Consider the following 18,188-nt stretch of genomic DNA (forward strand, 5'->3'; position numbering starts at 1 on the left):
ATAATTACGTATTTACAAAATACTGTCTCAATTCATCCTATTTCATCACGTCCGGGATGGGATATGGTTCGAAAGATGAATTCGTTTGAAAAAAGGAGAAAAAAAGAAAAAGGGGTGTTAAAGGGGGTTTTGCGGTTACTCATTTTTTATATATAACTTTGGTAAGAGCCAATTCATCGAAATAGAAATCTTAAGAAATTTCACTATTTGGATGATTGACAGATTATTTTGTATGTATTATGCATTAACTACATTACACCACTCAAATAAAATAGACTTTCGAAATGTAGATATATTTGAATTAAAGAATTGGTATGGTATTAATTAAAAGGAAATGAAATAAAGAATATTCAACTGAAAAATTTAATAACTTAGTTAGAAAACAATTGATACAGTTGGATCTCCTACCCCAATTAGTCGTACCTTTGAAGTCTACTTCTTCCCCATACTGAGAGAAAGGAAAAATGTGAAAACTATCATTAAAGTAGCCCAAGCAAGATTTACTATATTCATATGAATTTTTTCTTCTATCTCTATAAATAATATCACTATGAAGGAAGTAATTTACTATTGTTCACTAATTGTTGTTTGTTTTTTTTATTAATCTAATTGTAAGTATCGCAATTAATTAACTGTTTAATTAAAATAATTTAATTGTTCAGAATAAGTTCAAAAAGTTTAGAATGTTAATTAGAAAATTTAAATATGATATTTGGACTCAGTAGATTTTTCTGAGTTGGAAAATATAATTTTCTGCGAAAAATTGCGTAAAAATGTGTACTGGTAAATTAGCCGGTAGTACTGGATTAAGTCTGTCTGGTACTGCATGAGAGTAATAAAAATTGTAGAAAAACTTAAAAAAATAATTAAAGTTAAAAATCGGGCACTAATTCTAAAAGTTTGGCCCAAAATTGGACCAAACGAGCCAAAAACGCTTATGGATTAAACTGGACCCAAGTTGGGCCCAAGCCTAACATATGTAACACACATTAATGAACCCTTTCAGCCACAAACACACACACATTAGGGTTTGAGTGGCTGAAGAGAGTTGAGAGAAGAAAGGGAAAGTTACTATTCACAACCACATTTAATTGATCATAACTTGAGCTACGGTACTTCAATTCGCATTTCATTTGTGACTACGCGAAGCTCTTGCCGAACCCGTTAGTTCTATCTAACTTTTTTTGTAAGATTTTGAAACTCCCTTCCCATTCTGTAGCTCTATGAATTTCAGAAATTAAGGTTTGAGTTTTGAGTAGATTTTTGTGTTTTGGTTGTTTAAGTACTAACCATTAGTGAGGAATTATTGGGTTCATCCCTAATTTCTGTGAATAAGGTAAGGTTTCTCAAAAATTCTTGTAGTTTGATATATTGTGAATATTAAGTTTTGATTTTTATGAAATATATGATGTTAGTTTGAGCATTTGTGCTTGTTGGAGTTGTCTTGGCTATTTGGAAGCATTTGAATTGGAATTGGTGGCTTGATTTTGGTTGAAAGCTTAAGTGGAATCACATTTGGTGTATTGTGCATATTGGGAATCGGCCAATGTATGGTTTTAGTTTTTCCTATGTAATATATAATATTTCTGGACACTTAGGCTAGTGGACCTTAAGATAGGATTGAATTGGTTGTAGAAATTTGTTGAAATGATGATGTGTGGTGATTTGATAATTTTGATGAACCATGATGTTGTTGTTGATAAATGGTGTTGAATATTGAAATTGAGGTTGAATGATGCTAATTATGATGATTGGTAGTGATAGAATGATGATTGATGAGTGTGTTGGTTGAGAAATGGTTGTAGCATGATGACTTTGATGATTGGGGTTGAGGATTATGAAGATAATGTATTATAAGTGAAAATTTGGTAAGAGTGGTGGTTTGAGATGAAATGGTAAGTTCTGATGTGAATTGATGTGTGTTGTGGTTTTGAGTTGGTTTGGTTTAAAGTTTTGAAAATTAGAGAACCTTGATAATTTTTGTAAAACTTGGTTTTTGATGGACTTTGGTGGATCATAACTTGAGCCTCGATTTTTAAAATTGATTGAATTTAATTTTAAATTGAAGATGGTTTAAAGAGCTTTAAAATGGTATAAAGTTTGAGAAAAATGGAGTTTTGTAGAGGAAGTTATGAACGTCAAAAGTTCGGTGTAAAAATCTAAAATTCTGCAGCATTTAATTTTTCTGAGTCTGATGCAACATGCGTACGCGAACCTATGCACGCGACGTGGGCATTCTCCACTGCTTGGGGATCTCGCGTACGAAGGTACTATGTTGTGTATGCGAGACCCCCTGCTTTGTTGAAAAATGGTTTTTCTTCACTTTTTAAGGATTCTCTAGTCTTCCAAACTCCTTTAACTGTTGTTTAAGATTATTAACTAGTAATTGACACTTGGGACTAATGAGAAAGAGTTAGAAGGCTTAAATTAGATAAAGTTAGTTAAATCTTAGAAGACGGAGGCTTAGGCATACTATGAATTGTGGATGAATTAGTCTGAGTAAGTTAGTGGGGAGTTCTTTGATATTGAATGGAGGACACATGATGTGATGATGACCTTATTTTGAGATTGAGAATATTGAGGCATGAATGCCGAGCGTGATGAGACTCAGAATGTGCTGAGCAATTTTACTATGAATCATTAAACTAATTTTAAATAATATTAATGAAATGTAGGCTTAAGGGCAGTGGTTCGTCCCGCTTATGCTGAGTTGCAGGCGTAGAGCGTGGGGTTCGTCCCGCTTGCGCTGAGGTGTGAGGGCTGTGGTAGAAGTCCCGCTTTCATACTTTCGGTCATAAGAGTGGTCGAGCACTATATCTCAGGGAAAGTGAGTCGGGAACTATATCCCAGGGGCTTCCCATTTATAAATGTGACCGAAAGCAACATTTCTATGGAAATGTGTCGGGTTGGCAGTTAAATCGACAATGTGATATCACAACCAATAGGACAGGCATTCATCATGTGCATTTTTTATATGTTTGCTTGCTTTGTCTACTTGCATTGTTTTGCCTAATTGTATAACATGTTTATATGCTTCCTGAATTCCTTGCTGTATATGTCATATTACTTGTGAATTATTTGTTTGTATCTATTTGTGTTTGTCACTGAGGTTGAGGAGGTTCGGTAGGTGGTGGCAATAGGGTCGCATGGAGGTTAGGCTGGTGAAAGCTGTGGGACAGCGGTGTTAGTTTAGTTAGCAATTTCCTATGTTAGATACTCCTGTTTCATTACAGTTTTAAAATATGGTTTTAAATTTAGCATTGCTTTAAGTTTGAATCTTAAGTTTAATGTGAAGCTTTAGGATTGCGTCTGGCATCCCGAAACCTTATATCTTACATACTAGGAACTGTTACCATACTAAGAACCTCCAATTCTCATACCATATTCTGTTGTTGTTTTTCAGATGCAGGTCGTAACCCACCTCGGTGAGTTGCGTGATGGTGACAGAGCGGAGGATCTAGTGATATCTCTTTTGTATATTTTGGATATTTTGTTGTAGTTCTCTCTATCTTTTGTATCTTTATTACTTTTGCCTTAGAGGCTTATTTGAGAGACATTTTGTATGCTGTTTTAACTTTTCAAACTCTGTTATGTCTGTATATAACTAGTCAGCCTAAACTCTGCGGGCTGCGGCTAGTACTCTATGACTATTATGCTTATATATTATATATTCTTGTTATCTTGTATCTTATCCTTTACGCTTTTAGTTTCATGTGAACGCTTTCATGTAATCCTTCATCGGGCTTCTCGTACTATTATTCTTTTCTATATATATATATATATATATATATATATATATATATATATATATTATGGTATAAGCCTTAGAATTGTCGTGGCACTTAGTTATCCTTTGCTTTACGGCTAGAGTTAAGGCTTAGGGTAATTACGGTGTTACATTTAGTCGTTTCAGAGCAGTTTTTCCTCGTGAGCCTGAGGGATAGACTGATTGTGCTTCATTGTATACTCTGTGTCTTTTTCTTTCATACTATTTAGATTTATCTACTTGATATGTGTATAGCATGCTTGTTTGTGAGTGCCTTTTTGGGATAATTGAAGCACTAGGCTTTTGATATTGAGACTAATCACCTTGATATCGTTGATTCATCTAGTGTTTGAATATATGATTTATTTACGAGTTTACTAGATTGAAAATATTCCATTATTAGAGTTAAAAAAATTATAGATCCAAATCCAAGGTCACATTTAATAAAGATTTATGATACATATATAGGATATACTTAATGTGTCCGAACTTGTCCCACCGATGTATTAGAAATAATACCTTGGGACGGGTGTAAAGATAAGAAAATAGCTTCTGCCCCAAGAATGGAGGAATGTGTCAGTTATAAGAGGTGTGAATCCGCTTGTCCTACAGATTTTGTAAGTGTTCGAGTTTTTTGTGGCATGAAACAAATCGAAGCATCGATTTAGCTTATTGAGACTGCCCTTTCTTTTTTTCAAAAAGTGAACACCACGAGAATACATTTTTTACTGACAAAAATCTACACTCAAAAGAGAAAGATAATAGAAATATCTTTCTATTTTAGCACAAATTTTTCTAACCCAAGTATATCTTATTTTTATCACGAATTACTTTTCTTGGTTAACAATAGTTGTACTTTTACCAATAGTCGGGGGCTCCTTAATATTCTTATTTTCTCATCAATAAAATAAAGGTAATTGAGTGGTATATAATTTGTATATGTTTAATCGATCTGCTGATAACAGTCTATGCATTTTGTTATCATTTTCAATTGGATGATCCATTAATCCGACTGATAGAAAAATATAAATGGATTAATTTTTTTTATTTTTACTGGAGATTCAGAATAGATGGACTCTTTATAGGATCCATTTTATTGACAGAATTTATTATCACTATAGCTATTTTAGCGGCTCAACCGATTACTCGAGAATCTCGATTATTCTATTTCCTGATGCTAGCAATGTACATCGGTCAAATAGGACCTTTTTCTTTTCAATACATTTTACTTTTTTTTTTTTCATCATGTAGGAATTGGAATTAATTCCAGTTTATATACTTTTATCCATGGGGGGAAGGAGGGAGGAAGAAACGTTTGTATTCAGCTACAAAGTTACACCTAGGATGTAAAACAGAGGTGGCGAGGCGCTATGACCTCTAAAGTTAAATATATACATAATATAGTTGAACATGGTTTATATCTAGGATCCTTTTGAAGGAAAGTTAAACAAAAGCGTCAAATAGAAAAGCGCATCACTCACGCAAGCGATAAACTAAACCGGATAGGATAAGAGTAAAGCAAAACATAAATCTATAAAAGAAGAGTTCCAAGATAAAGATAACAAAGCTTCTGACTCGGCTCGCGAAGTTAAGACTTGCCAGAACACACACACACATACACACACATACACACACACACACACACAGACACATATATATAAACATGTGAAACCCAAATGTGTGTGTGTGTGTGTGTGTGTGTGTGTGTATGTGTGTGTGTGTGTGTACACATGCATCTAAAACCCAAAATGGAACCCCCAAACGGGTAGAGTTCTTCGCTTGTAGAAAGCTTCCAGTGTGCCTCAGCCAGGTACCTCATGTCTTGCATCTGAAAACCACAAATATGTATGGAGTGAGAATCGGAGGTTCTCAGCATGGTAACGGTGTCCACATAACTAACATATAATGTCCCGGAAAAGCCAGAGGCGATCCAAGAGCTTCCGACAATAGATTCAAACTTAAAACTAAAATTGTAAACCATAAACAGGGTAGGATATCTATGGTTCTTATTTCTAATTCCTTTCTAACTTAAGCCCTGATTCCCGCCTTCCTCCAATCTTCCAAAGCTCCTATGCACAGACAAGCAATGCACACAAAGCAAACACAAGTAGGATACAAATGCAACAAATAGGACATATAGTAGTTAAGCATGAATATCAATTACGCAAACCCAAGAATGCAAAACCAACAAGACACAATGCATATGATGCATGCCTTTCCTACTGGCCATGAGCGCATATGTCGGTTACTTTTCCAGAACCCAACTGAAAAAGGGTTTTTTGTCGGTTAGGAATTTCACACAAAATAATTCCGTTGTAAGCATAGTTCCCAACCAACAAACAATACTCAATCAAAGTTTTAATGTTGGTTGTCACAAGTACAAACCCCAATAAAAACAAACTAAAGTATTTAAACCTCGGATCGTCTCACAAGAAATTGCAATGAAGTGATCAATTATTGGCTATAAAGGGGCAAGGGGGGTTAGATTTGTTGATTAACAAGAAAAGTAAATAACAAGAAAGTAAATGACAATTAACTAATAAAGGGAAAGCAAAGAACTCTTGGCTAAGGCATGGGAATTGAGATCACCATCCTTGTCTACAAACTATGTATTGACAATTATGAGGGACTAATCCATCAAGTCTACTTCTATCCTTAAAGTACGTCAAAAGTCTACTTCTATGCTTGAAGTACGTCAAATAGGATTGATCAACATCAACCCATAAGTCCCAACCTAGCTACTAATTGACTTAGTAGTAGACTAGCATTAATGGGTATCAAATTGACCACTAAAGATTTTCAAATCACCAACTCAATGAGACCCAACGACTCAAGGTCACCCAATCCCCTTAGCCTAGGCCAAGAGTAAAGAAAACTACTCTAAAACTAGTGAAAATATTTTATCAAACACCTAGAGTGCAATAAAAGTAAACATCACAAAATGCAAGAATTAATAAAAGCTACAACTAACATAAGCAAGAAATCAACAATGGCAATTAAGATAAACATAAAAAGACATGGAAACATAAAATTGCATTGAAAGAAAATTAAAATCTAACAAGGGTTCATCAACTTAAAAGATAGCAAAATAAGAAATTAACAAGAGAAGTAGATAAACCAAAGTTCTAGAACAAATAAAAGTAAGGAAAAACTAAAATGAAACAAGAATTAAAAGTTGGATCTAAGAAATTTTAACCTAAACTACCCTAAATTCTAGAGAGAAGGGAGAGCTTCTCTTTCTAGAATTCTAACCTAAAACATGGTGAAAAACTAAACTATGACTACTTCCCCCCCCATTCTCTTGCAATCCTTGGGTTCAAAAGTAACAGAAATGAGTTGGATTTGGGCCTCCTTGAGCTCAGAAATCGCCCCCAGTGTATTGCCTTTAGTGAGGTCACGTACCGCTTGTCACACGTATGCACATGCGTACGCGTCACTGGCAAAATTCCTCTTCACGCGTACGCATGGGTGACGCGTGCGCGTCGCTGGCAAATCTCCTTCTCACACGTACGCGTGGGTGACGCGTGCGTGTGGCCTTGAGTTAAGCAAATCCTCATTTCTTCACAAATTCTCCATTTTTGCATGCTTTTTCTTCATTTCTTCAACCCAATCTTTCCCTTCTAATCTTGAAATTACTTAACAAACTTATCAAGGCATCAAATAGAATTAAAGTGAATTAAATTTATAAATTTTTAGGCCTAAAAAGTATGTTTTTACTTTTAAGCACAAATTAGGAGAAATTCACAAAACTATGCTATTTTATTGAATAAATGTGAGAAAAGTTGATAAAATCCCCTGAATTTAACACAAGATAAACCAAAAAATTGGGGTTTATCAAACCTCCCCACACTTAAACTAAGCATGTCCTCATGCTAAACCAAGAAAGACTAGAAATGGGGTATGAACATTTATTCAATGCAAATAAACTATATGATCCTATCTACATGCATGCAACTAAATGCAAGATGCTTCTACCTACTTGGTTAAAAGTAAATCAATCTTTAAGAACATATATGAACAAGTAGGGCTAAGATCATATGACGTTTCATAAAATCCACCAATTCAAATATTAAAAATGAGGTATATAGAAACTTGCAAAAAGAAAGCTCGTGAAAGCTGGAAACGAGGAATTAAGCATCGAACCCTCATCGGAAGTGTATCCGCTCTAGTCACTCAAGTGTATAGGGTTGATTCACTCAATTCTCTTCTAATCATACTTTCCAAGATTTGTTTTTCATCTAACAATCAACATTTATTCAATGCATGCATACATGTATCATTAGAACTTATCTTTAGGTTGTAATGGGGCTAGGGTAAAGGTAAGGATATATATATGGCTAAGTGAGCTTGAAAGTCGAATCTTTACTTAACCTAAGCTCTCACCAAACACATATAACAACCTATAGAATTCTAATACACCACCTAGCTACCCATGATTCTCACTTTTTCATGTACTCATGCATTCTCTTTAATTCACATTCCATATGCATTGTTATTATTACTTTGCTTTGGGGCATTTTTGTCCCCCTTTTTATTGCTTTTCTTTTTCTCTTTTTCTTTTTCTTATATATATATATATTTTTTTTCTTTTTCTTTATCATTTTTTTTACTAAAGTATATACAAATATATCAATGCATATGGTTTTACATATTTAATGCATGAGTATGTACCTAATTCCCAAAGTCTCAACAAAAATATAAAAATACACTTTTATCTCAACCAATATTTCCAAGCTTCCCTCCCGCTTAAATGACACACACCCTTACTCGCCTAAGCTAATTAAAGATCCAAATTAAGGACATTTATTGTTTTTTACTTAGGGGTAGTGATGTGCTACATTAAAGAACAAAAGGGGATTAACACTGGCTCAAAATGGGCTAACAAAGGTGGATAAAAGGGTAAGGATATTTGGGTAAGTGAGCTATTGAAATAACGGCCTCAATCATATAAATGCATTCATACAAAAAATAATGGACATATAGAATCAAACAAATCAAGGATCGCAATCATAGAGAGAGAATAATACACACAAGAATGGAAAATAGTGGTTATAAGATGTAACCACACAATTGGGCTCAAAACCCACATGCTTGAGTTCTTAGCTCAAAAATCATGTTCCAAAATTAATTCCTTCAAGCAAATTCAACACAATTTTTTTTTTCAAACTGGTAGGGTGCCCTAAAATAGTTTTCTTGGAAAGAAAATCATCACTCTAACCAAGTAGTCCTAACATAAAAAGAAGTGGTAGAATATATACAAACTCTAACTATCATGTAACCTAACATGCAATGCAACAACTAACTAACAAAGAAGATTAAGAATTGGTGTTGGAAAAGGAAATTCCAATCCATGGAGGTCGGTCCTCGACCTCCCCACACTTAAAGATTGCACCGTCCTCGGTGCGTGCAAAGAAGAGTGGTGCACGAAATTGTGATCATCAATGACGCCATCATCATGGTACGCACAATTGTAATCTCAACTCTTTGTCATAACTCCACACAACTAACTAGCAAGTGCACTGGGTCGTCCAAGTAATAAACCTTACGTGAGTAAGGATCGATCCCACGGAGATTGTCGGCTTGAAGCAAGCTATGGTCATCTTGTAAATCTCAGTCAGGTGGATTCAAATGGTTATGGAGAATTGATAATTAAAATATGAATAAAACATAAAATAAAGATAGAGATACTTATGTAATTCATTGGTGAGAATTTCAGATAAGCGTATGAAGATGCTTTGTTCCTTATGAACCTCTGCTTTCCTATTGCCTTCTTCCAATCATTCATACTCCTTTCCATGGCAAGCTGTATGTTGGGTTTCACCGTTGTCAATGGCTACCTCCCATCCTCTCAGTGAAAATGTTCCAAATGTGCTGTCACCGCACGGCTAATCAACTGTTGGTTCTCGATCATGTTGGAATAGGATCCATTGATCCTTTTGCGTCTGTCACTACGCCCAACACTCACGAGTTTGAAGCTCGTCACAGTCATCCCTTCCCTGATCCTACTCGGAATACCACAGACAAGGTTTAGACTTTTCGGATCTCAGGAATGGCCGCCAATTGATTCTAGCCTATACCACGAAGGTTCTAATCTTAGATTAGAAACCCAAGAGATACACATTCAAGCTTGTTTGCATGTAGAACGGAAGTGGTTGTCAGGCACGCGTTCATAGGTGAGAATGGTGATAAGTGTCACGGATCATCACATTCATCATGTTGAAGAACGAATGGATATCTTAGAATAGAAATAGGCTTGAGTTGAATAGAAAAACAATAGTACTTTGCATTAATTCATGAGGAATAGCAGAGCTCCACACCTTAATCTATGGTGTGTAGAAACTCCACCGATGAAAATACAAAAGTGATAATGGTGATCATTGGCTTCGGCTCCAGAGAGGGAACCAAAAGAACCAAGATCAAAAGTATGATCAAGTGTGTCAAATACAATAGCAAAAGGTCCTATTTGTAGAAAACTAGTAACCTAGGGTTTACAGAAATGAGTAAATGATGCAGAATCCACTTCAGGGCCCACTTGGTGTGTGCTTGGGCTGAGCGTTGAAGCTTTCATGTGTAGAGGCTTTTCTTGGAGTTAAACTCCAATTTTTGTGCCAGTTTGGGCGTTTAACTCCAGCTTTTATGCCAGTTCTAGCGTTTTGACGCCAGAATTTCTATGCTGACTTGGAACGCCGGTTTGGGCCATCAAATCTCGGGCAAAGTATGGACTATTATATATTTCTGGAAAGCCCAAGATATCTACTTTTCAACACAATTGAGAGCGTGCCAATTGGGCTTCTGTATCTCTAGAAAATCCACTTAGAGTGCAGGGAGGTCAGAATCCAACAGCATCTGCAGTCTTTTTTCAGCCTCTGAATCAGATTTTTGCTCAGGTCCCTCAATTTCAGCCAGAAAATACCTGAAATCACAGAAAAACACAAAAAATCATAGTAAAGTCCAGAAATGTGATTTTTATTTAAAAACTAATAAAAACATAATAAAAACTAACTAAAATATACTAAAAACATACTAAAAACAATGCCAAAAAGCGTATAAATTATCCGCTCATCACAACACCAAACTTTAATTGTTGCTTGTCCCCAAGCAACTGAAAATCAAATAGGATAAAAAGACGAGAATATACTATAAATTCCAAAATATCAATGAAACTTAGCTCCAATTAGATGAGCGGGACTAGTAGCTTTTTGCCTCTGAACAGTTTTGGCATCTCACTTTATCCCTTGAAGTTCAGAATGATTGGCATCTATAGGAACTCAGAATTCAGACAGTGTTATTGATTCTCCTAGTTCAGTATGTTGATTCTTGAACACAGCTACTTTATGAGTCTTGGCCGTGACCCTAAGCATTTTGTTTTCCAGTATTACCACCGGATACATAAATGCCACAGACACATAACTGGGTGAACCTTTTCAGATTGTGACTCAGCTTTGCTAGAGTCCCCAATTAGAGGTGTCCAGAGCTCTTAAGCACACTCTTTTTGCTTTGGACCACGACTTTAACCGCTCAGTCTCAAGTTTTTACTTGACACCTTCACGCCACAAGCACATGGTTAGGGACAGCTTGGTTTAGCCGCTTAGGCCAGGATTTTCTTCCTTTAGGCCCTCTTATCCACTGATGCTCAAAGCCTTGGATCCTTTTTATTTTACCCTTGCCTTTTGGTTTAAAGGGCTATTGGCTTTTTCTGCTTGCTTTTTTTTTTCTTTTTCTTTCTTTCTTTTATTTTTTCGCCATTTTTTTCTGCAAGCTTTTCACTGTTTTTTCTTGCTTCAAGAATCAATTTTATGATTTTTTCAGATTATCAATAACATTTCTCCTTTTTCATTATTCTTTCAAGAGCCAACAATTTTAACATTCATAAATAAAAAATTCAAAAATATGCACTGTTCAAGCATTCATTCAGAAAACAAAAAGTATTGTCACCACATCAAAATAATTAAACTAGTTTCAAGGATGAATTCAAAATCATGTACTTCTTGTTCTTTTGTGATTAAAACATTTTTCTTTTAAGAAAGGTGATGGATTCATAGGACATTCATAGCTTTAAGACATAGACACTAAGACACTAATGATCATGTAATAAAGACACAAACATAGATAAGCATAAAGCATAAAAATTCGAAAAATAGAAAATAAAGAACAAGGAAATTAAAGAACGGGTCCACCTTAGTGATGGCGGCTAGTTCTTTCTCTTGAAGATCTTATGGAGTGCTTGAGCTCCTCAATGTCTCTTCCTTGCCTTTGTTGCTCCTCTCTCATGATTCTTTGATCTTCTCTAATTTCATGAAGGAGGATAGAATGCTCTTGGTGTTCCACCCTTAGTTGTCCCATATTGGAACTTAATTCTCCTAGGGAGGTGTTAATTTGCTCCCAATAATTTTATGGAGGAAAATGTATCCCTTGAGACATCTCAGGGATTTCCTGATGAGGAATTTCCTCATGCTCTTGTCCATGAGTGGGATCTCTTGTTTGCTCCATCCTTTTCTTAGTGATGGGCTTGTCCTCATCAATGAGGATGTCTTCCTCTATGTCAATTCCAGCTGAATTGAAAAGGTGACAAATGAGATGAGGGAAGGCTAACCTTGACAAAGTAGAGGACTTGTCCGCCACCTTGTAGAGTTCTAGGGATATAACCTCATGAACTTCTACTTCCTCTCCAATCATGATGCTATGGATCATGATAGCCCGGTCTATAGTAACTTCAGACCGGTTGCTAGTGGGAATAATTGTGCGTTGGATGAACTCCAACCATCCCCTAGCCACGGGCTTGAGGTCATGCCTTCTTAGTTGAACCGGCTTCCCTCTTGAATCTTTCTTCCATTGAGCGCCTTCTTCACAAATGTCTATGAGGACTTGGTCCAACCTTTGATCAAAGTTGACCCTTCTAGTGTAGGGGCGTGCATCTCCTTGCATCATGGGCAAGTTGAATGTCAACCTTACATTTTCCAGACTGAAATCTAAGTATTTCTCCCGAACCATTGTAAGCCAATTCTTTGGGTCTGGGTTCACACTTTGATCATGGTTCTTGGTGATCCATGCATTGGCATAGAACTCTTGAACCATTAAGATTCTGACTTGTTGAATGGGGTTGGTGAAAACTTCCCAACCTCTTCTTCGAATCTCATGTCGGATCTCCGGGTATTCACCCTTTTTGAGCTTGAAAGGGACCTCAGGGATTGAAAGAACTGAAGATTGATGGTTTAGAAGTTATAGTAAACTCTCATTGCAAGTATAGTTACTAAACCAAACAATCAACCTTTCTTACAAATGTTTTGGTTGTCACAAGTAACAAAACCCTAAATAAATTAATAACCGAAGTATTTAAACCTCGGTCGTCTTCTCAAGGAACTGCAGGGAAGTATGTTCTTATTATTGGTTATGAAGATTGTAAATTGGGGTTTTTAAGATGAGGGACAAGTAATTTAAATTGCAATTGAAATAAGTGAAAGACTGTAAAGTAAATAAATAACTGTAAAACAAACTTTTGGCAAGGTATGAGAAATTAGAAGTCCTATCCTAGTTATCCTTATCAATGATGATGAAGATTGAATCTTAATTCCACTCAGTTAGTCTTTACTTAAAGTAAAGAAAGGTCAAGTGACTAATTAGTTTGATCTTCAAATCCTAGTTAATCCCTAAGGAAAGATTGGGATTATTGAAGTTCAATTCAATTAGCAATGATAACAATTATCAATCATGTTTGAGTTTGAAAACTCCTGAGTTACTGATTTCTTAGCCAAGACCAAAAGGAGAAAAATAAATCTACTGGAATAAAAATGTCTTCAGATTGGAAGCAACAGTAACATAAATAAAAGAGAGCAATAATAAACTGAAATACCTCAAATAACATTAATTCAAAGAATAATCTGTAACATAGAAGAATTTATAAATTAAATTAAGAAAATAAGTAATTAAAAAGGAATGTTGAACCTGATAAAAAGAGATAATCCTGAAAGCGAATAAAATCCTAAATCTAAATCCTAATCTTAAAGAGAGAGGAGAGAACCTCTCTCAAAACTAAATCTAAATCATGAAAAGTAACTAATTGGAGACTCTCCCTGAATGGATGCATTCCGCCACTTCATAACCTCTGATCTGTGCCTTCTGAACTTGGATTTGGGCCAAAAAGGGCTTAAGAAATCGCTGGGAGTATTTTCTGTACTTTCTGGTGCGTGGCCTCTGTCACGCATCCGCGTGGGTCACGCGGTCACGTCATTTGGGGTTTTCTTTGTCACGCGATCGCTTCAATTATGCATCCGCATCATATACGTTTCACTCAAGGTGCACGATCGTGTCATTCACGCGGTCGCGTCACTACCATTTCGCGCTGGCATGCGGTCGCGTCGTCCATGCGAACGTGTCACTGCCAGTTTCTTCAAAAACTCCATTTTGTGCTTTCCTTCCATTTTTGTATGTTTCCTTTCCATCCTTTAAGTCTTCCTGCCTTAGAAGATCTGAAACTATTCAACACACGAATCACGGCATCGAATGGAAATAAAGGGTAGTTAAAATAATTACTTTTAAAGCATAGGAAACATGTTTTTCACATACATCACATAATAAAGAAGAGAAAGTAAAAACCATGCAATTAACATGAATAAGTGAGTGAAGAATTGAATAAATCACTTAAATTAGGCACAAAATATATCATAAAATATAGGTTTATCAGGGATCACCTTCTTCTTGGCCACAACTTCATAGAAGTGGTCTTGATGCACCCTTGAGATAAATCTCTCCATCTCCTATGACTCGGAGGTGGAAGCTTTTGCCTTCTCTTTCCTCTTTCTAGAGGTTTCTCCGGCCTTAGGTGCCATAAATGGTTATGGAAAAACAAAAAGCAACGCTTTTACCACACCAAAATTAGAATGTTTGCTCGTCCTCGAGCAAAAGAAGAAGGAATAGAGTAGAAGAAGAAGAAATAGAGGAGATGGAGGGGGGGGTTAGTATTTCAGCCAAGGGGGAGAAGTAGTGTTTAAGATGTGTGAAAATAAAGGGGTGAAGATGGGTTTATATAGGAGTGGGGAGAGGGTAAGGTTCGGCCATGTATGGGTGGGTTTGGGAGCGAAAGTGATTTGAATTTGAATGGTGAGGTAGGTGGGGTTTATGATGGATGGATGTGGATTGGTGAAGGGTTTATGGAGAAGAGGGTAGGATTTGATAGGTGAGGGGTTTTTGGGGAAGAGGTATTGAGGTGATTGGTGAAGGATATTTGGGGAAGAGTATTATGAAAAGGCGTGAAGAAGAGAGAGAGTGAGTTGAGGTTGGTGGGGATCCTGTGGGGTCCACAAATCCTGAGGTGTCAAGGATTTCTCATCCCTGTACCAATTAGGCTTGCAAAACGCCCTTTGCTGCCAATCCTGGCATTAAACGCCAGGTTGCTGCCCATTTCTGGCATTTAACGCCAACTTCTTACCCTTTTCTGGCGTTAAACACCAGTCTGGTGCCCATTTCTGGCGTTAAATGCCCAGAATGGTGCCAGACTGGGTGTTTAACGCCCATTCTGCTGCCCTTACTGGCGTTTAAACGCCAGTAGGCTTCTCCTCTAGGGTGTGCTATTTTTCATTCTATTTTTCAGTTTGTTTTTGCTTTTTCAGTTATTTTTGTGACTTCACATGATCATCAACCTACAGAAAACATAAAATAACAATGGAAAATAGAAATTTAACATAGATAGGTAAAAATGGGTTACCCCCCAACAAGTGCTTCTTTAATGTCAGTAGCTTGACAGTGGGCTCTCATGGAGCCTCACAGATACTCAGAGCATGATGATGGCCTTTTAACACCAAACTTAGAGTTTGGTTGTGGCCTTCCAACACCAAATTTAGAGTTTGAATGTAGGGGTTTTGTTTGACTCTGTATTGAGAGAAGCTTTTTATGCTTCTTCTCCTCTGTCAACATCAATCACAGCTTCTGCTGTGGCTAGGAAGGGTCTGCCAAGGATGATGGATTCATCCATACACTTCCCAGTATCTAGGATTATGAAATCAGCAGGGATATAGTGGTCTTCAACCTTTACCAAGACATCCTCTACAAGTCCATAAGCCTGTTTCCTTGAATTGTCTGCCATCTCTAGTGAGATTCTTGCGGCTTGTACCTCAAGGATCCCTAACTTATCCATTACAGAGAGAGGCATGAGTTTATGCTTGACCCTAGGTCACACAGAGCCTTCTCAAAGGTCATGGTGCTTATGGTACAAGGTATTGAGAACTTTCCAGGATCTTGTCTCTTCAAAGGTAATTTTTGCCTAGTCAAGTCATCCAGTTGTTTGGTGAGCAAGGGGGTTCATTCTCCCAAATCTCATTACCAAATAGCTTGGCATTTAGCTTCATGATTGCTCCAAGTAAATTCAATGGAATCTCTATGGTCTCAGTGTGAGGCTCAGATTCCCATGGTTCCTCATTAGGGAACTCCTTGGAGGCCAGTGGATGTCCATTGAGGTCTTCCTCAGTGGAGATCACTGCCTCTTCCTCCTCTCCAGGTTCGGCCGTGTGGGTTATGTTGATGGCCTTGCACTCTCCTTTTGGATTCTCTTCTGTATTGCTTGGAAGAGTACTAGGAGGGATCTCAGTAACTTTCTTACTCAGCTGACCCACTTGTGCCTCCAAATTTCTAATGGAGGACCTTGTTTCAGTCATGAAACTTTGAGTAGTTTTAATTAAATCAGAGACTATAGTTGCTAATTCAGAGTGGTTCTGCTTAGAATTCTCTATTTGTTGCTGAGAAGATGATGGAAAAGGTTTGCCATTACTAAACCTATTTCTTCCACCATTATTGTTGTTGACGCCTTGTTGAGGCCTCTGTTGATCCTTCCATGAGAGGTTTGGATGATTTCTCCATGAAGGATTATAGGTGTTTCCGTAGGATTCTCCCATGTAATTCACCTCTTCCATTTCTGGGTTCTCAGGATCATAAGCTTCTTCTTCAGATGAAGCTTCTTTGGTACTGACTGTTGCTGCTTGCATTCCAGACAGATCTGAGAAATCATATTGACTTGCTGAGTCAATATTTTGTTCTGAGCCAATATGGCATTCAGAGTATCAATCTCAAGAACTCCTTTCTTCTGACTTGTCCCATTATTCACAGGATTCCTTTCAGAGGTGTACATGAATTGGTTATTTACAACCATTTCAATGAGTTCCTGAGCTTCTGTAGGCATCTTCTTCAGATGAAGAGATCCTCCAGCAGAGCTGTCCAATGACATTTTGGACAGTTCAGACAAACCATCATAGAAGATACCTATGATGCTCCATTCCGAAAGCATGTCAGAAGGACACATTCTGATTAATTGCTTGTATCTTTCCCAAGCTTCATAGAGGGATTCACCTTCCTTCTGTCTGAAGGTTTGGACTTCCACTCTAAGCTTGCTCAATTTTTGAGGTGGAAAGAACTTTGCCAAGAAGGCATTGACTAGCTTTTCCCAAGAGTTCAGGCTTTCTTTAGGTTGTGAATCTAACCATGTTCTAGTTCTGTCTCTTACAGCAAAGGGAAAGAGCATAAGCTTGTAGACCTCGGGATCAACCCCATTGGTCTTGACAGTGTCACAGATTTGCAAGAATTCAGCTACGAACTGATGAGGATCTTCCAATGGAAGTCCATGAAACTTGCAATTGTTGTTGTTTTCGGCTGCCATGGCTTCTTCTTGTTTGAAAGTTTCTGTTAGGTCCTCTATAGAGAGTTGTACTTTAGCTTCTTTTAGCTTTCTCTTTGGTGCACGAATTGTGAATCACACTTTTCACAACGCGTACCACTAACCAGCAAGTGCACTGGGTCGTCCAAGTAATACCTCACGTGAGTAAGGGTCGAATCCCACGGAGATTGTTGGTTTGAAGCAATCTATGGTTATCTTGTAAATCTTAGTTAGGAAGTCAATTATGTTTATCAGTTGAATTGCGAATAACCAAGAAAGCATAAATTAAAGGTTACTTGTTGTGCAGTAATGGAGAATATGTTGGAGTTTTGGAGATGCTTTGTCTTCTGAATCTCTGCTTTCCTCTGTCTTCTGATTCACGCACGCACGTCCTCCTATGGCAAGCTGTGTGTTGGTGGATCACCGTTGTCAATGGCTACCTTCCATCCTTCCAGTGAAAACTACGCTCACGCGCTCTGTCACAGCACGGCTAATCACCGGTTGGTTCTCGATCCGGTTGGAATAGGATTTATTATCCTTTTGCGTCTGTCACTAACGCCCAGCCTTCAGGAGTTTGAAGCTCGTCACAGTCATTCAATCTTTGAATCCTACTCGGAATACCACAGACAAGGTTTAGACTTTCCGGATTCTCATGAATGCCGCCATCAGTTCTAGCTTATACCACGGAGATTCTGATTAAGGAATCTAAGAGATCCTCATTCAATCGTATATAGAACGGAGGTGGTTGTCAGGCACACGTTCATGATTTGAGGAAGGTGATGA

General features: G+C 37.2%; 1 non-coding gene across 1 annotated transcript; it reads left to right on the top strand.

The window, feature by feature from the left end:
- Positions 1–17,033: 17,033 nt before the first annotated feature.
- Positions 17,034–17,141, top strand: LOC112767856 (small nucleolar RNA R71). The gene has a single exon (XR_003185296.1). It is a non-coding gene; the product is annotated as a small nucleolar RNA R71 (small nucleolar RNA).
- The last annotated feature ends 1,047 nt before the right edge of the window (positions 17,142–18,188 follow it).

The sequence above is a fragment of the Arachis hypogaea genome, chromosome 17, assembly GCF_003086295.3.
Source record: "Arachis hypogaea cultivar Tifrunner chromosome 17, arahy.Tifrunner.gnm2.J5K5, whole genome shotgun sequence".
Lineage (NCBI taxonomy): Eukaryota > Viridiplantae > Streptophyta > Magnoliopsida > Fabales > Fabaceae > Arachis > Arachis hypogaea.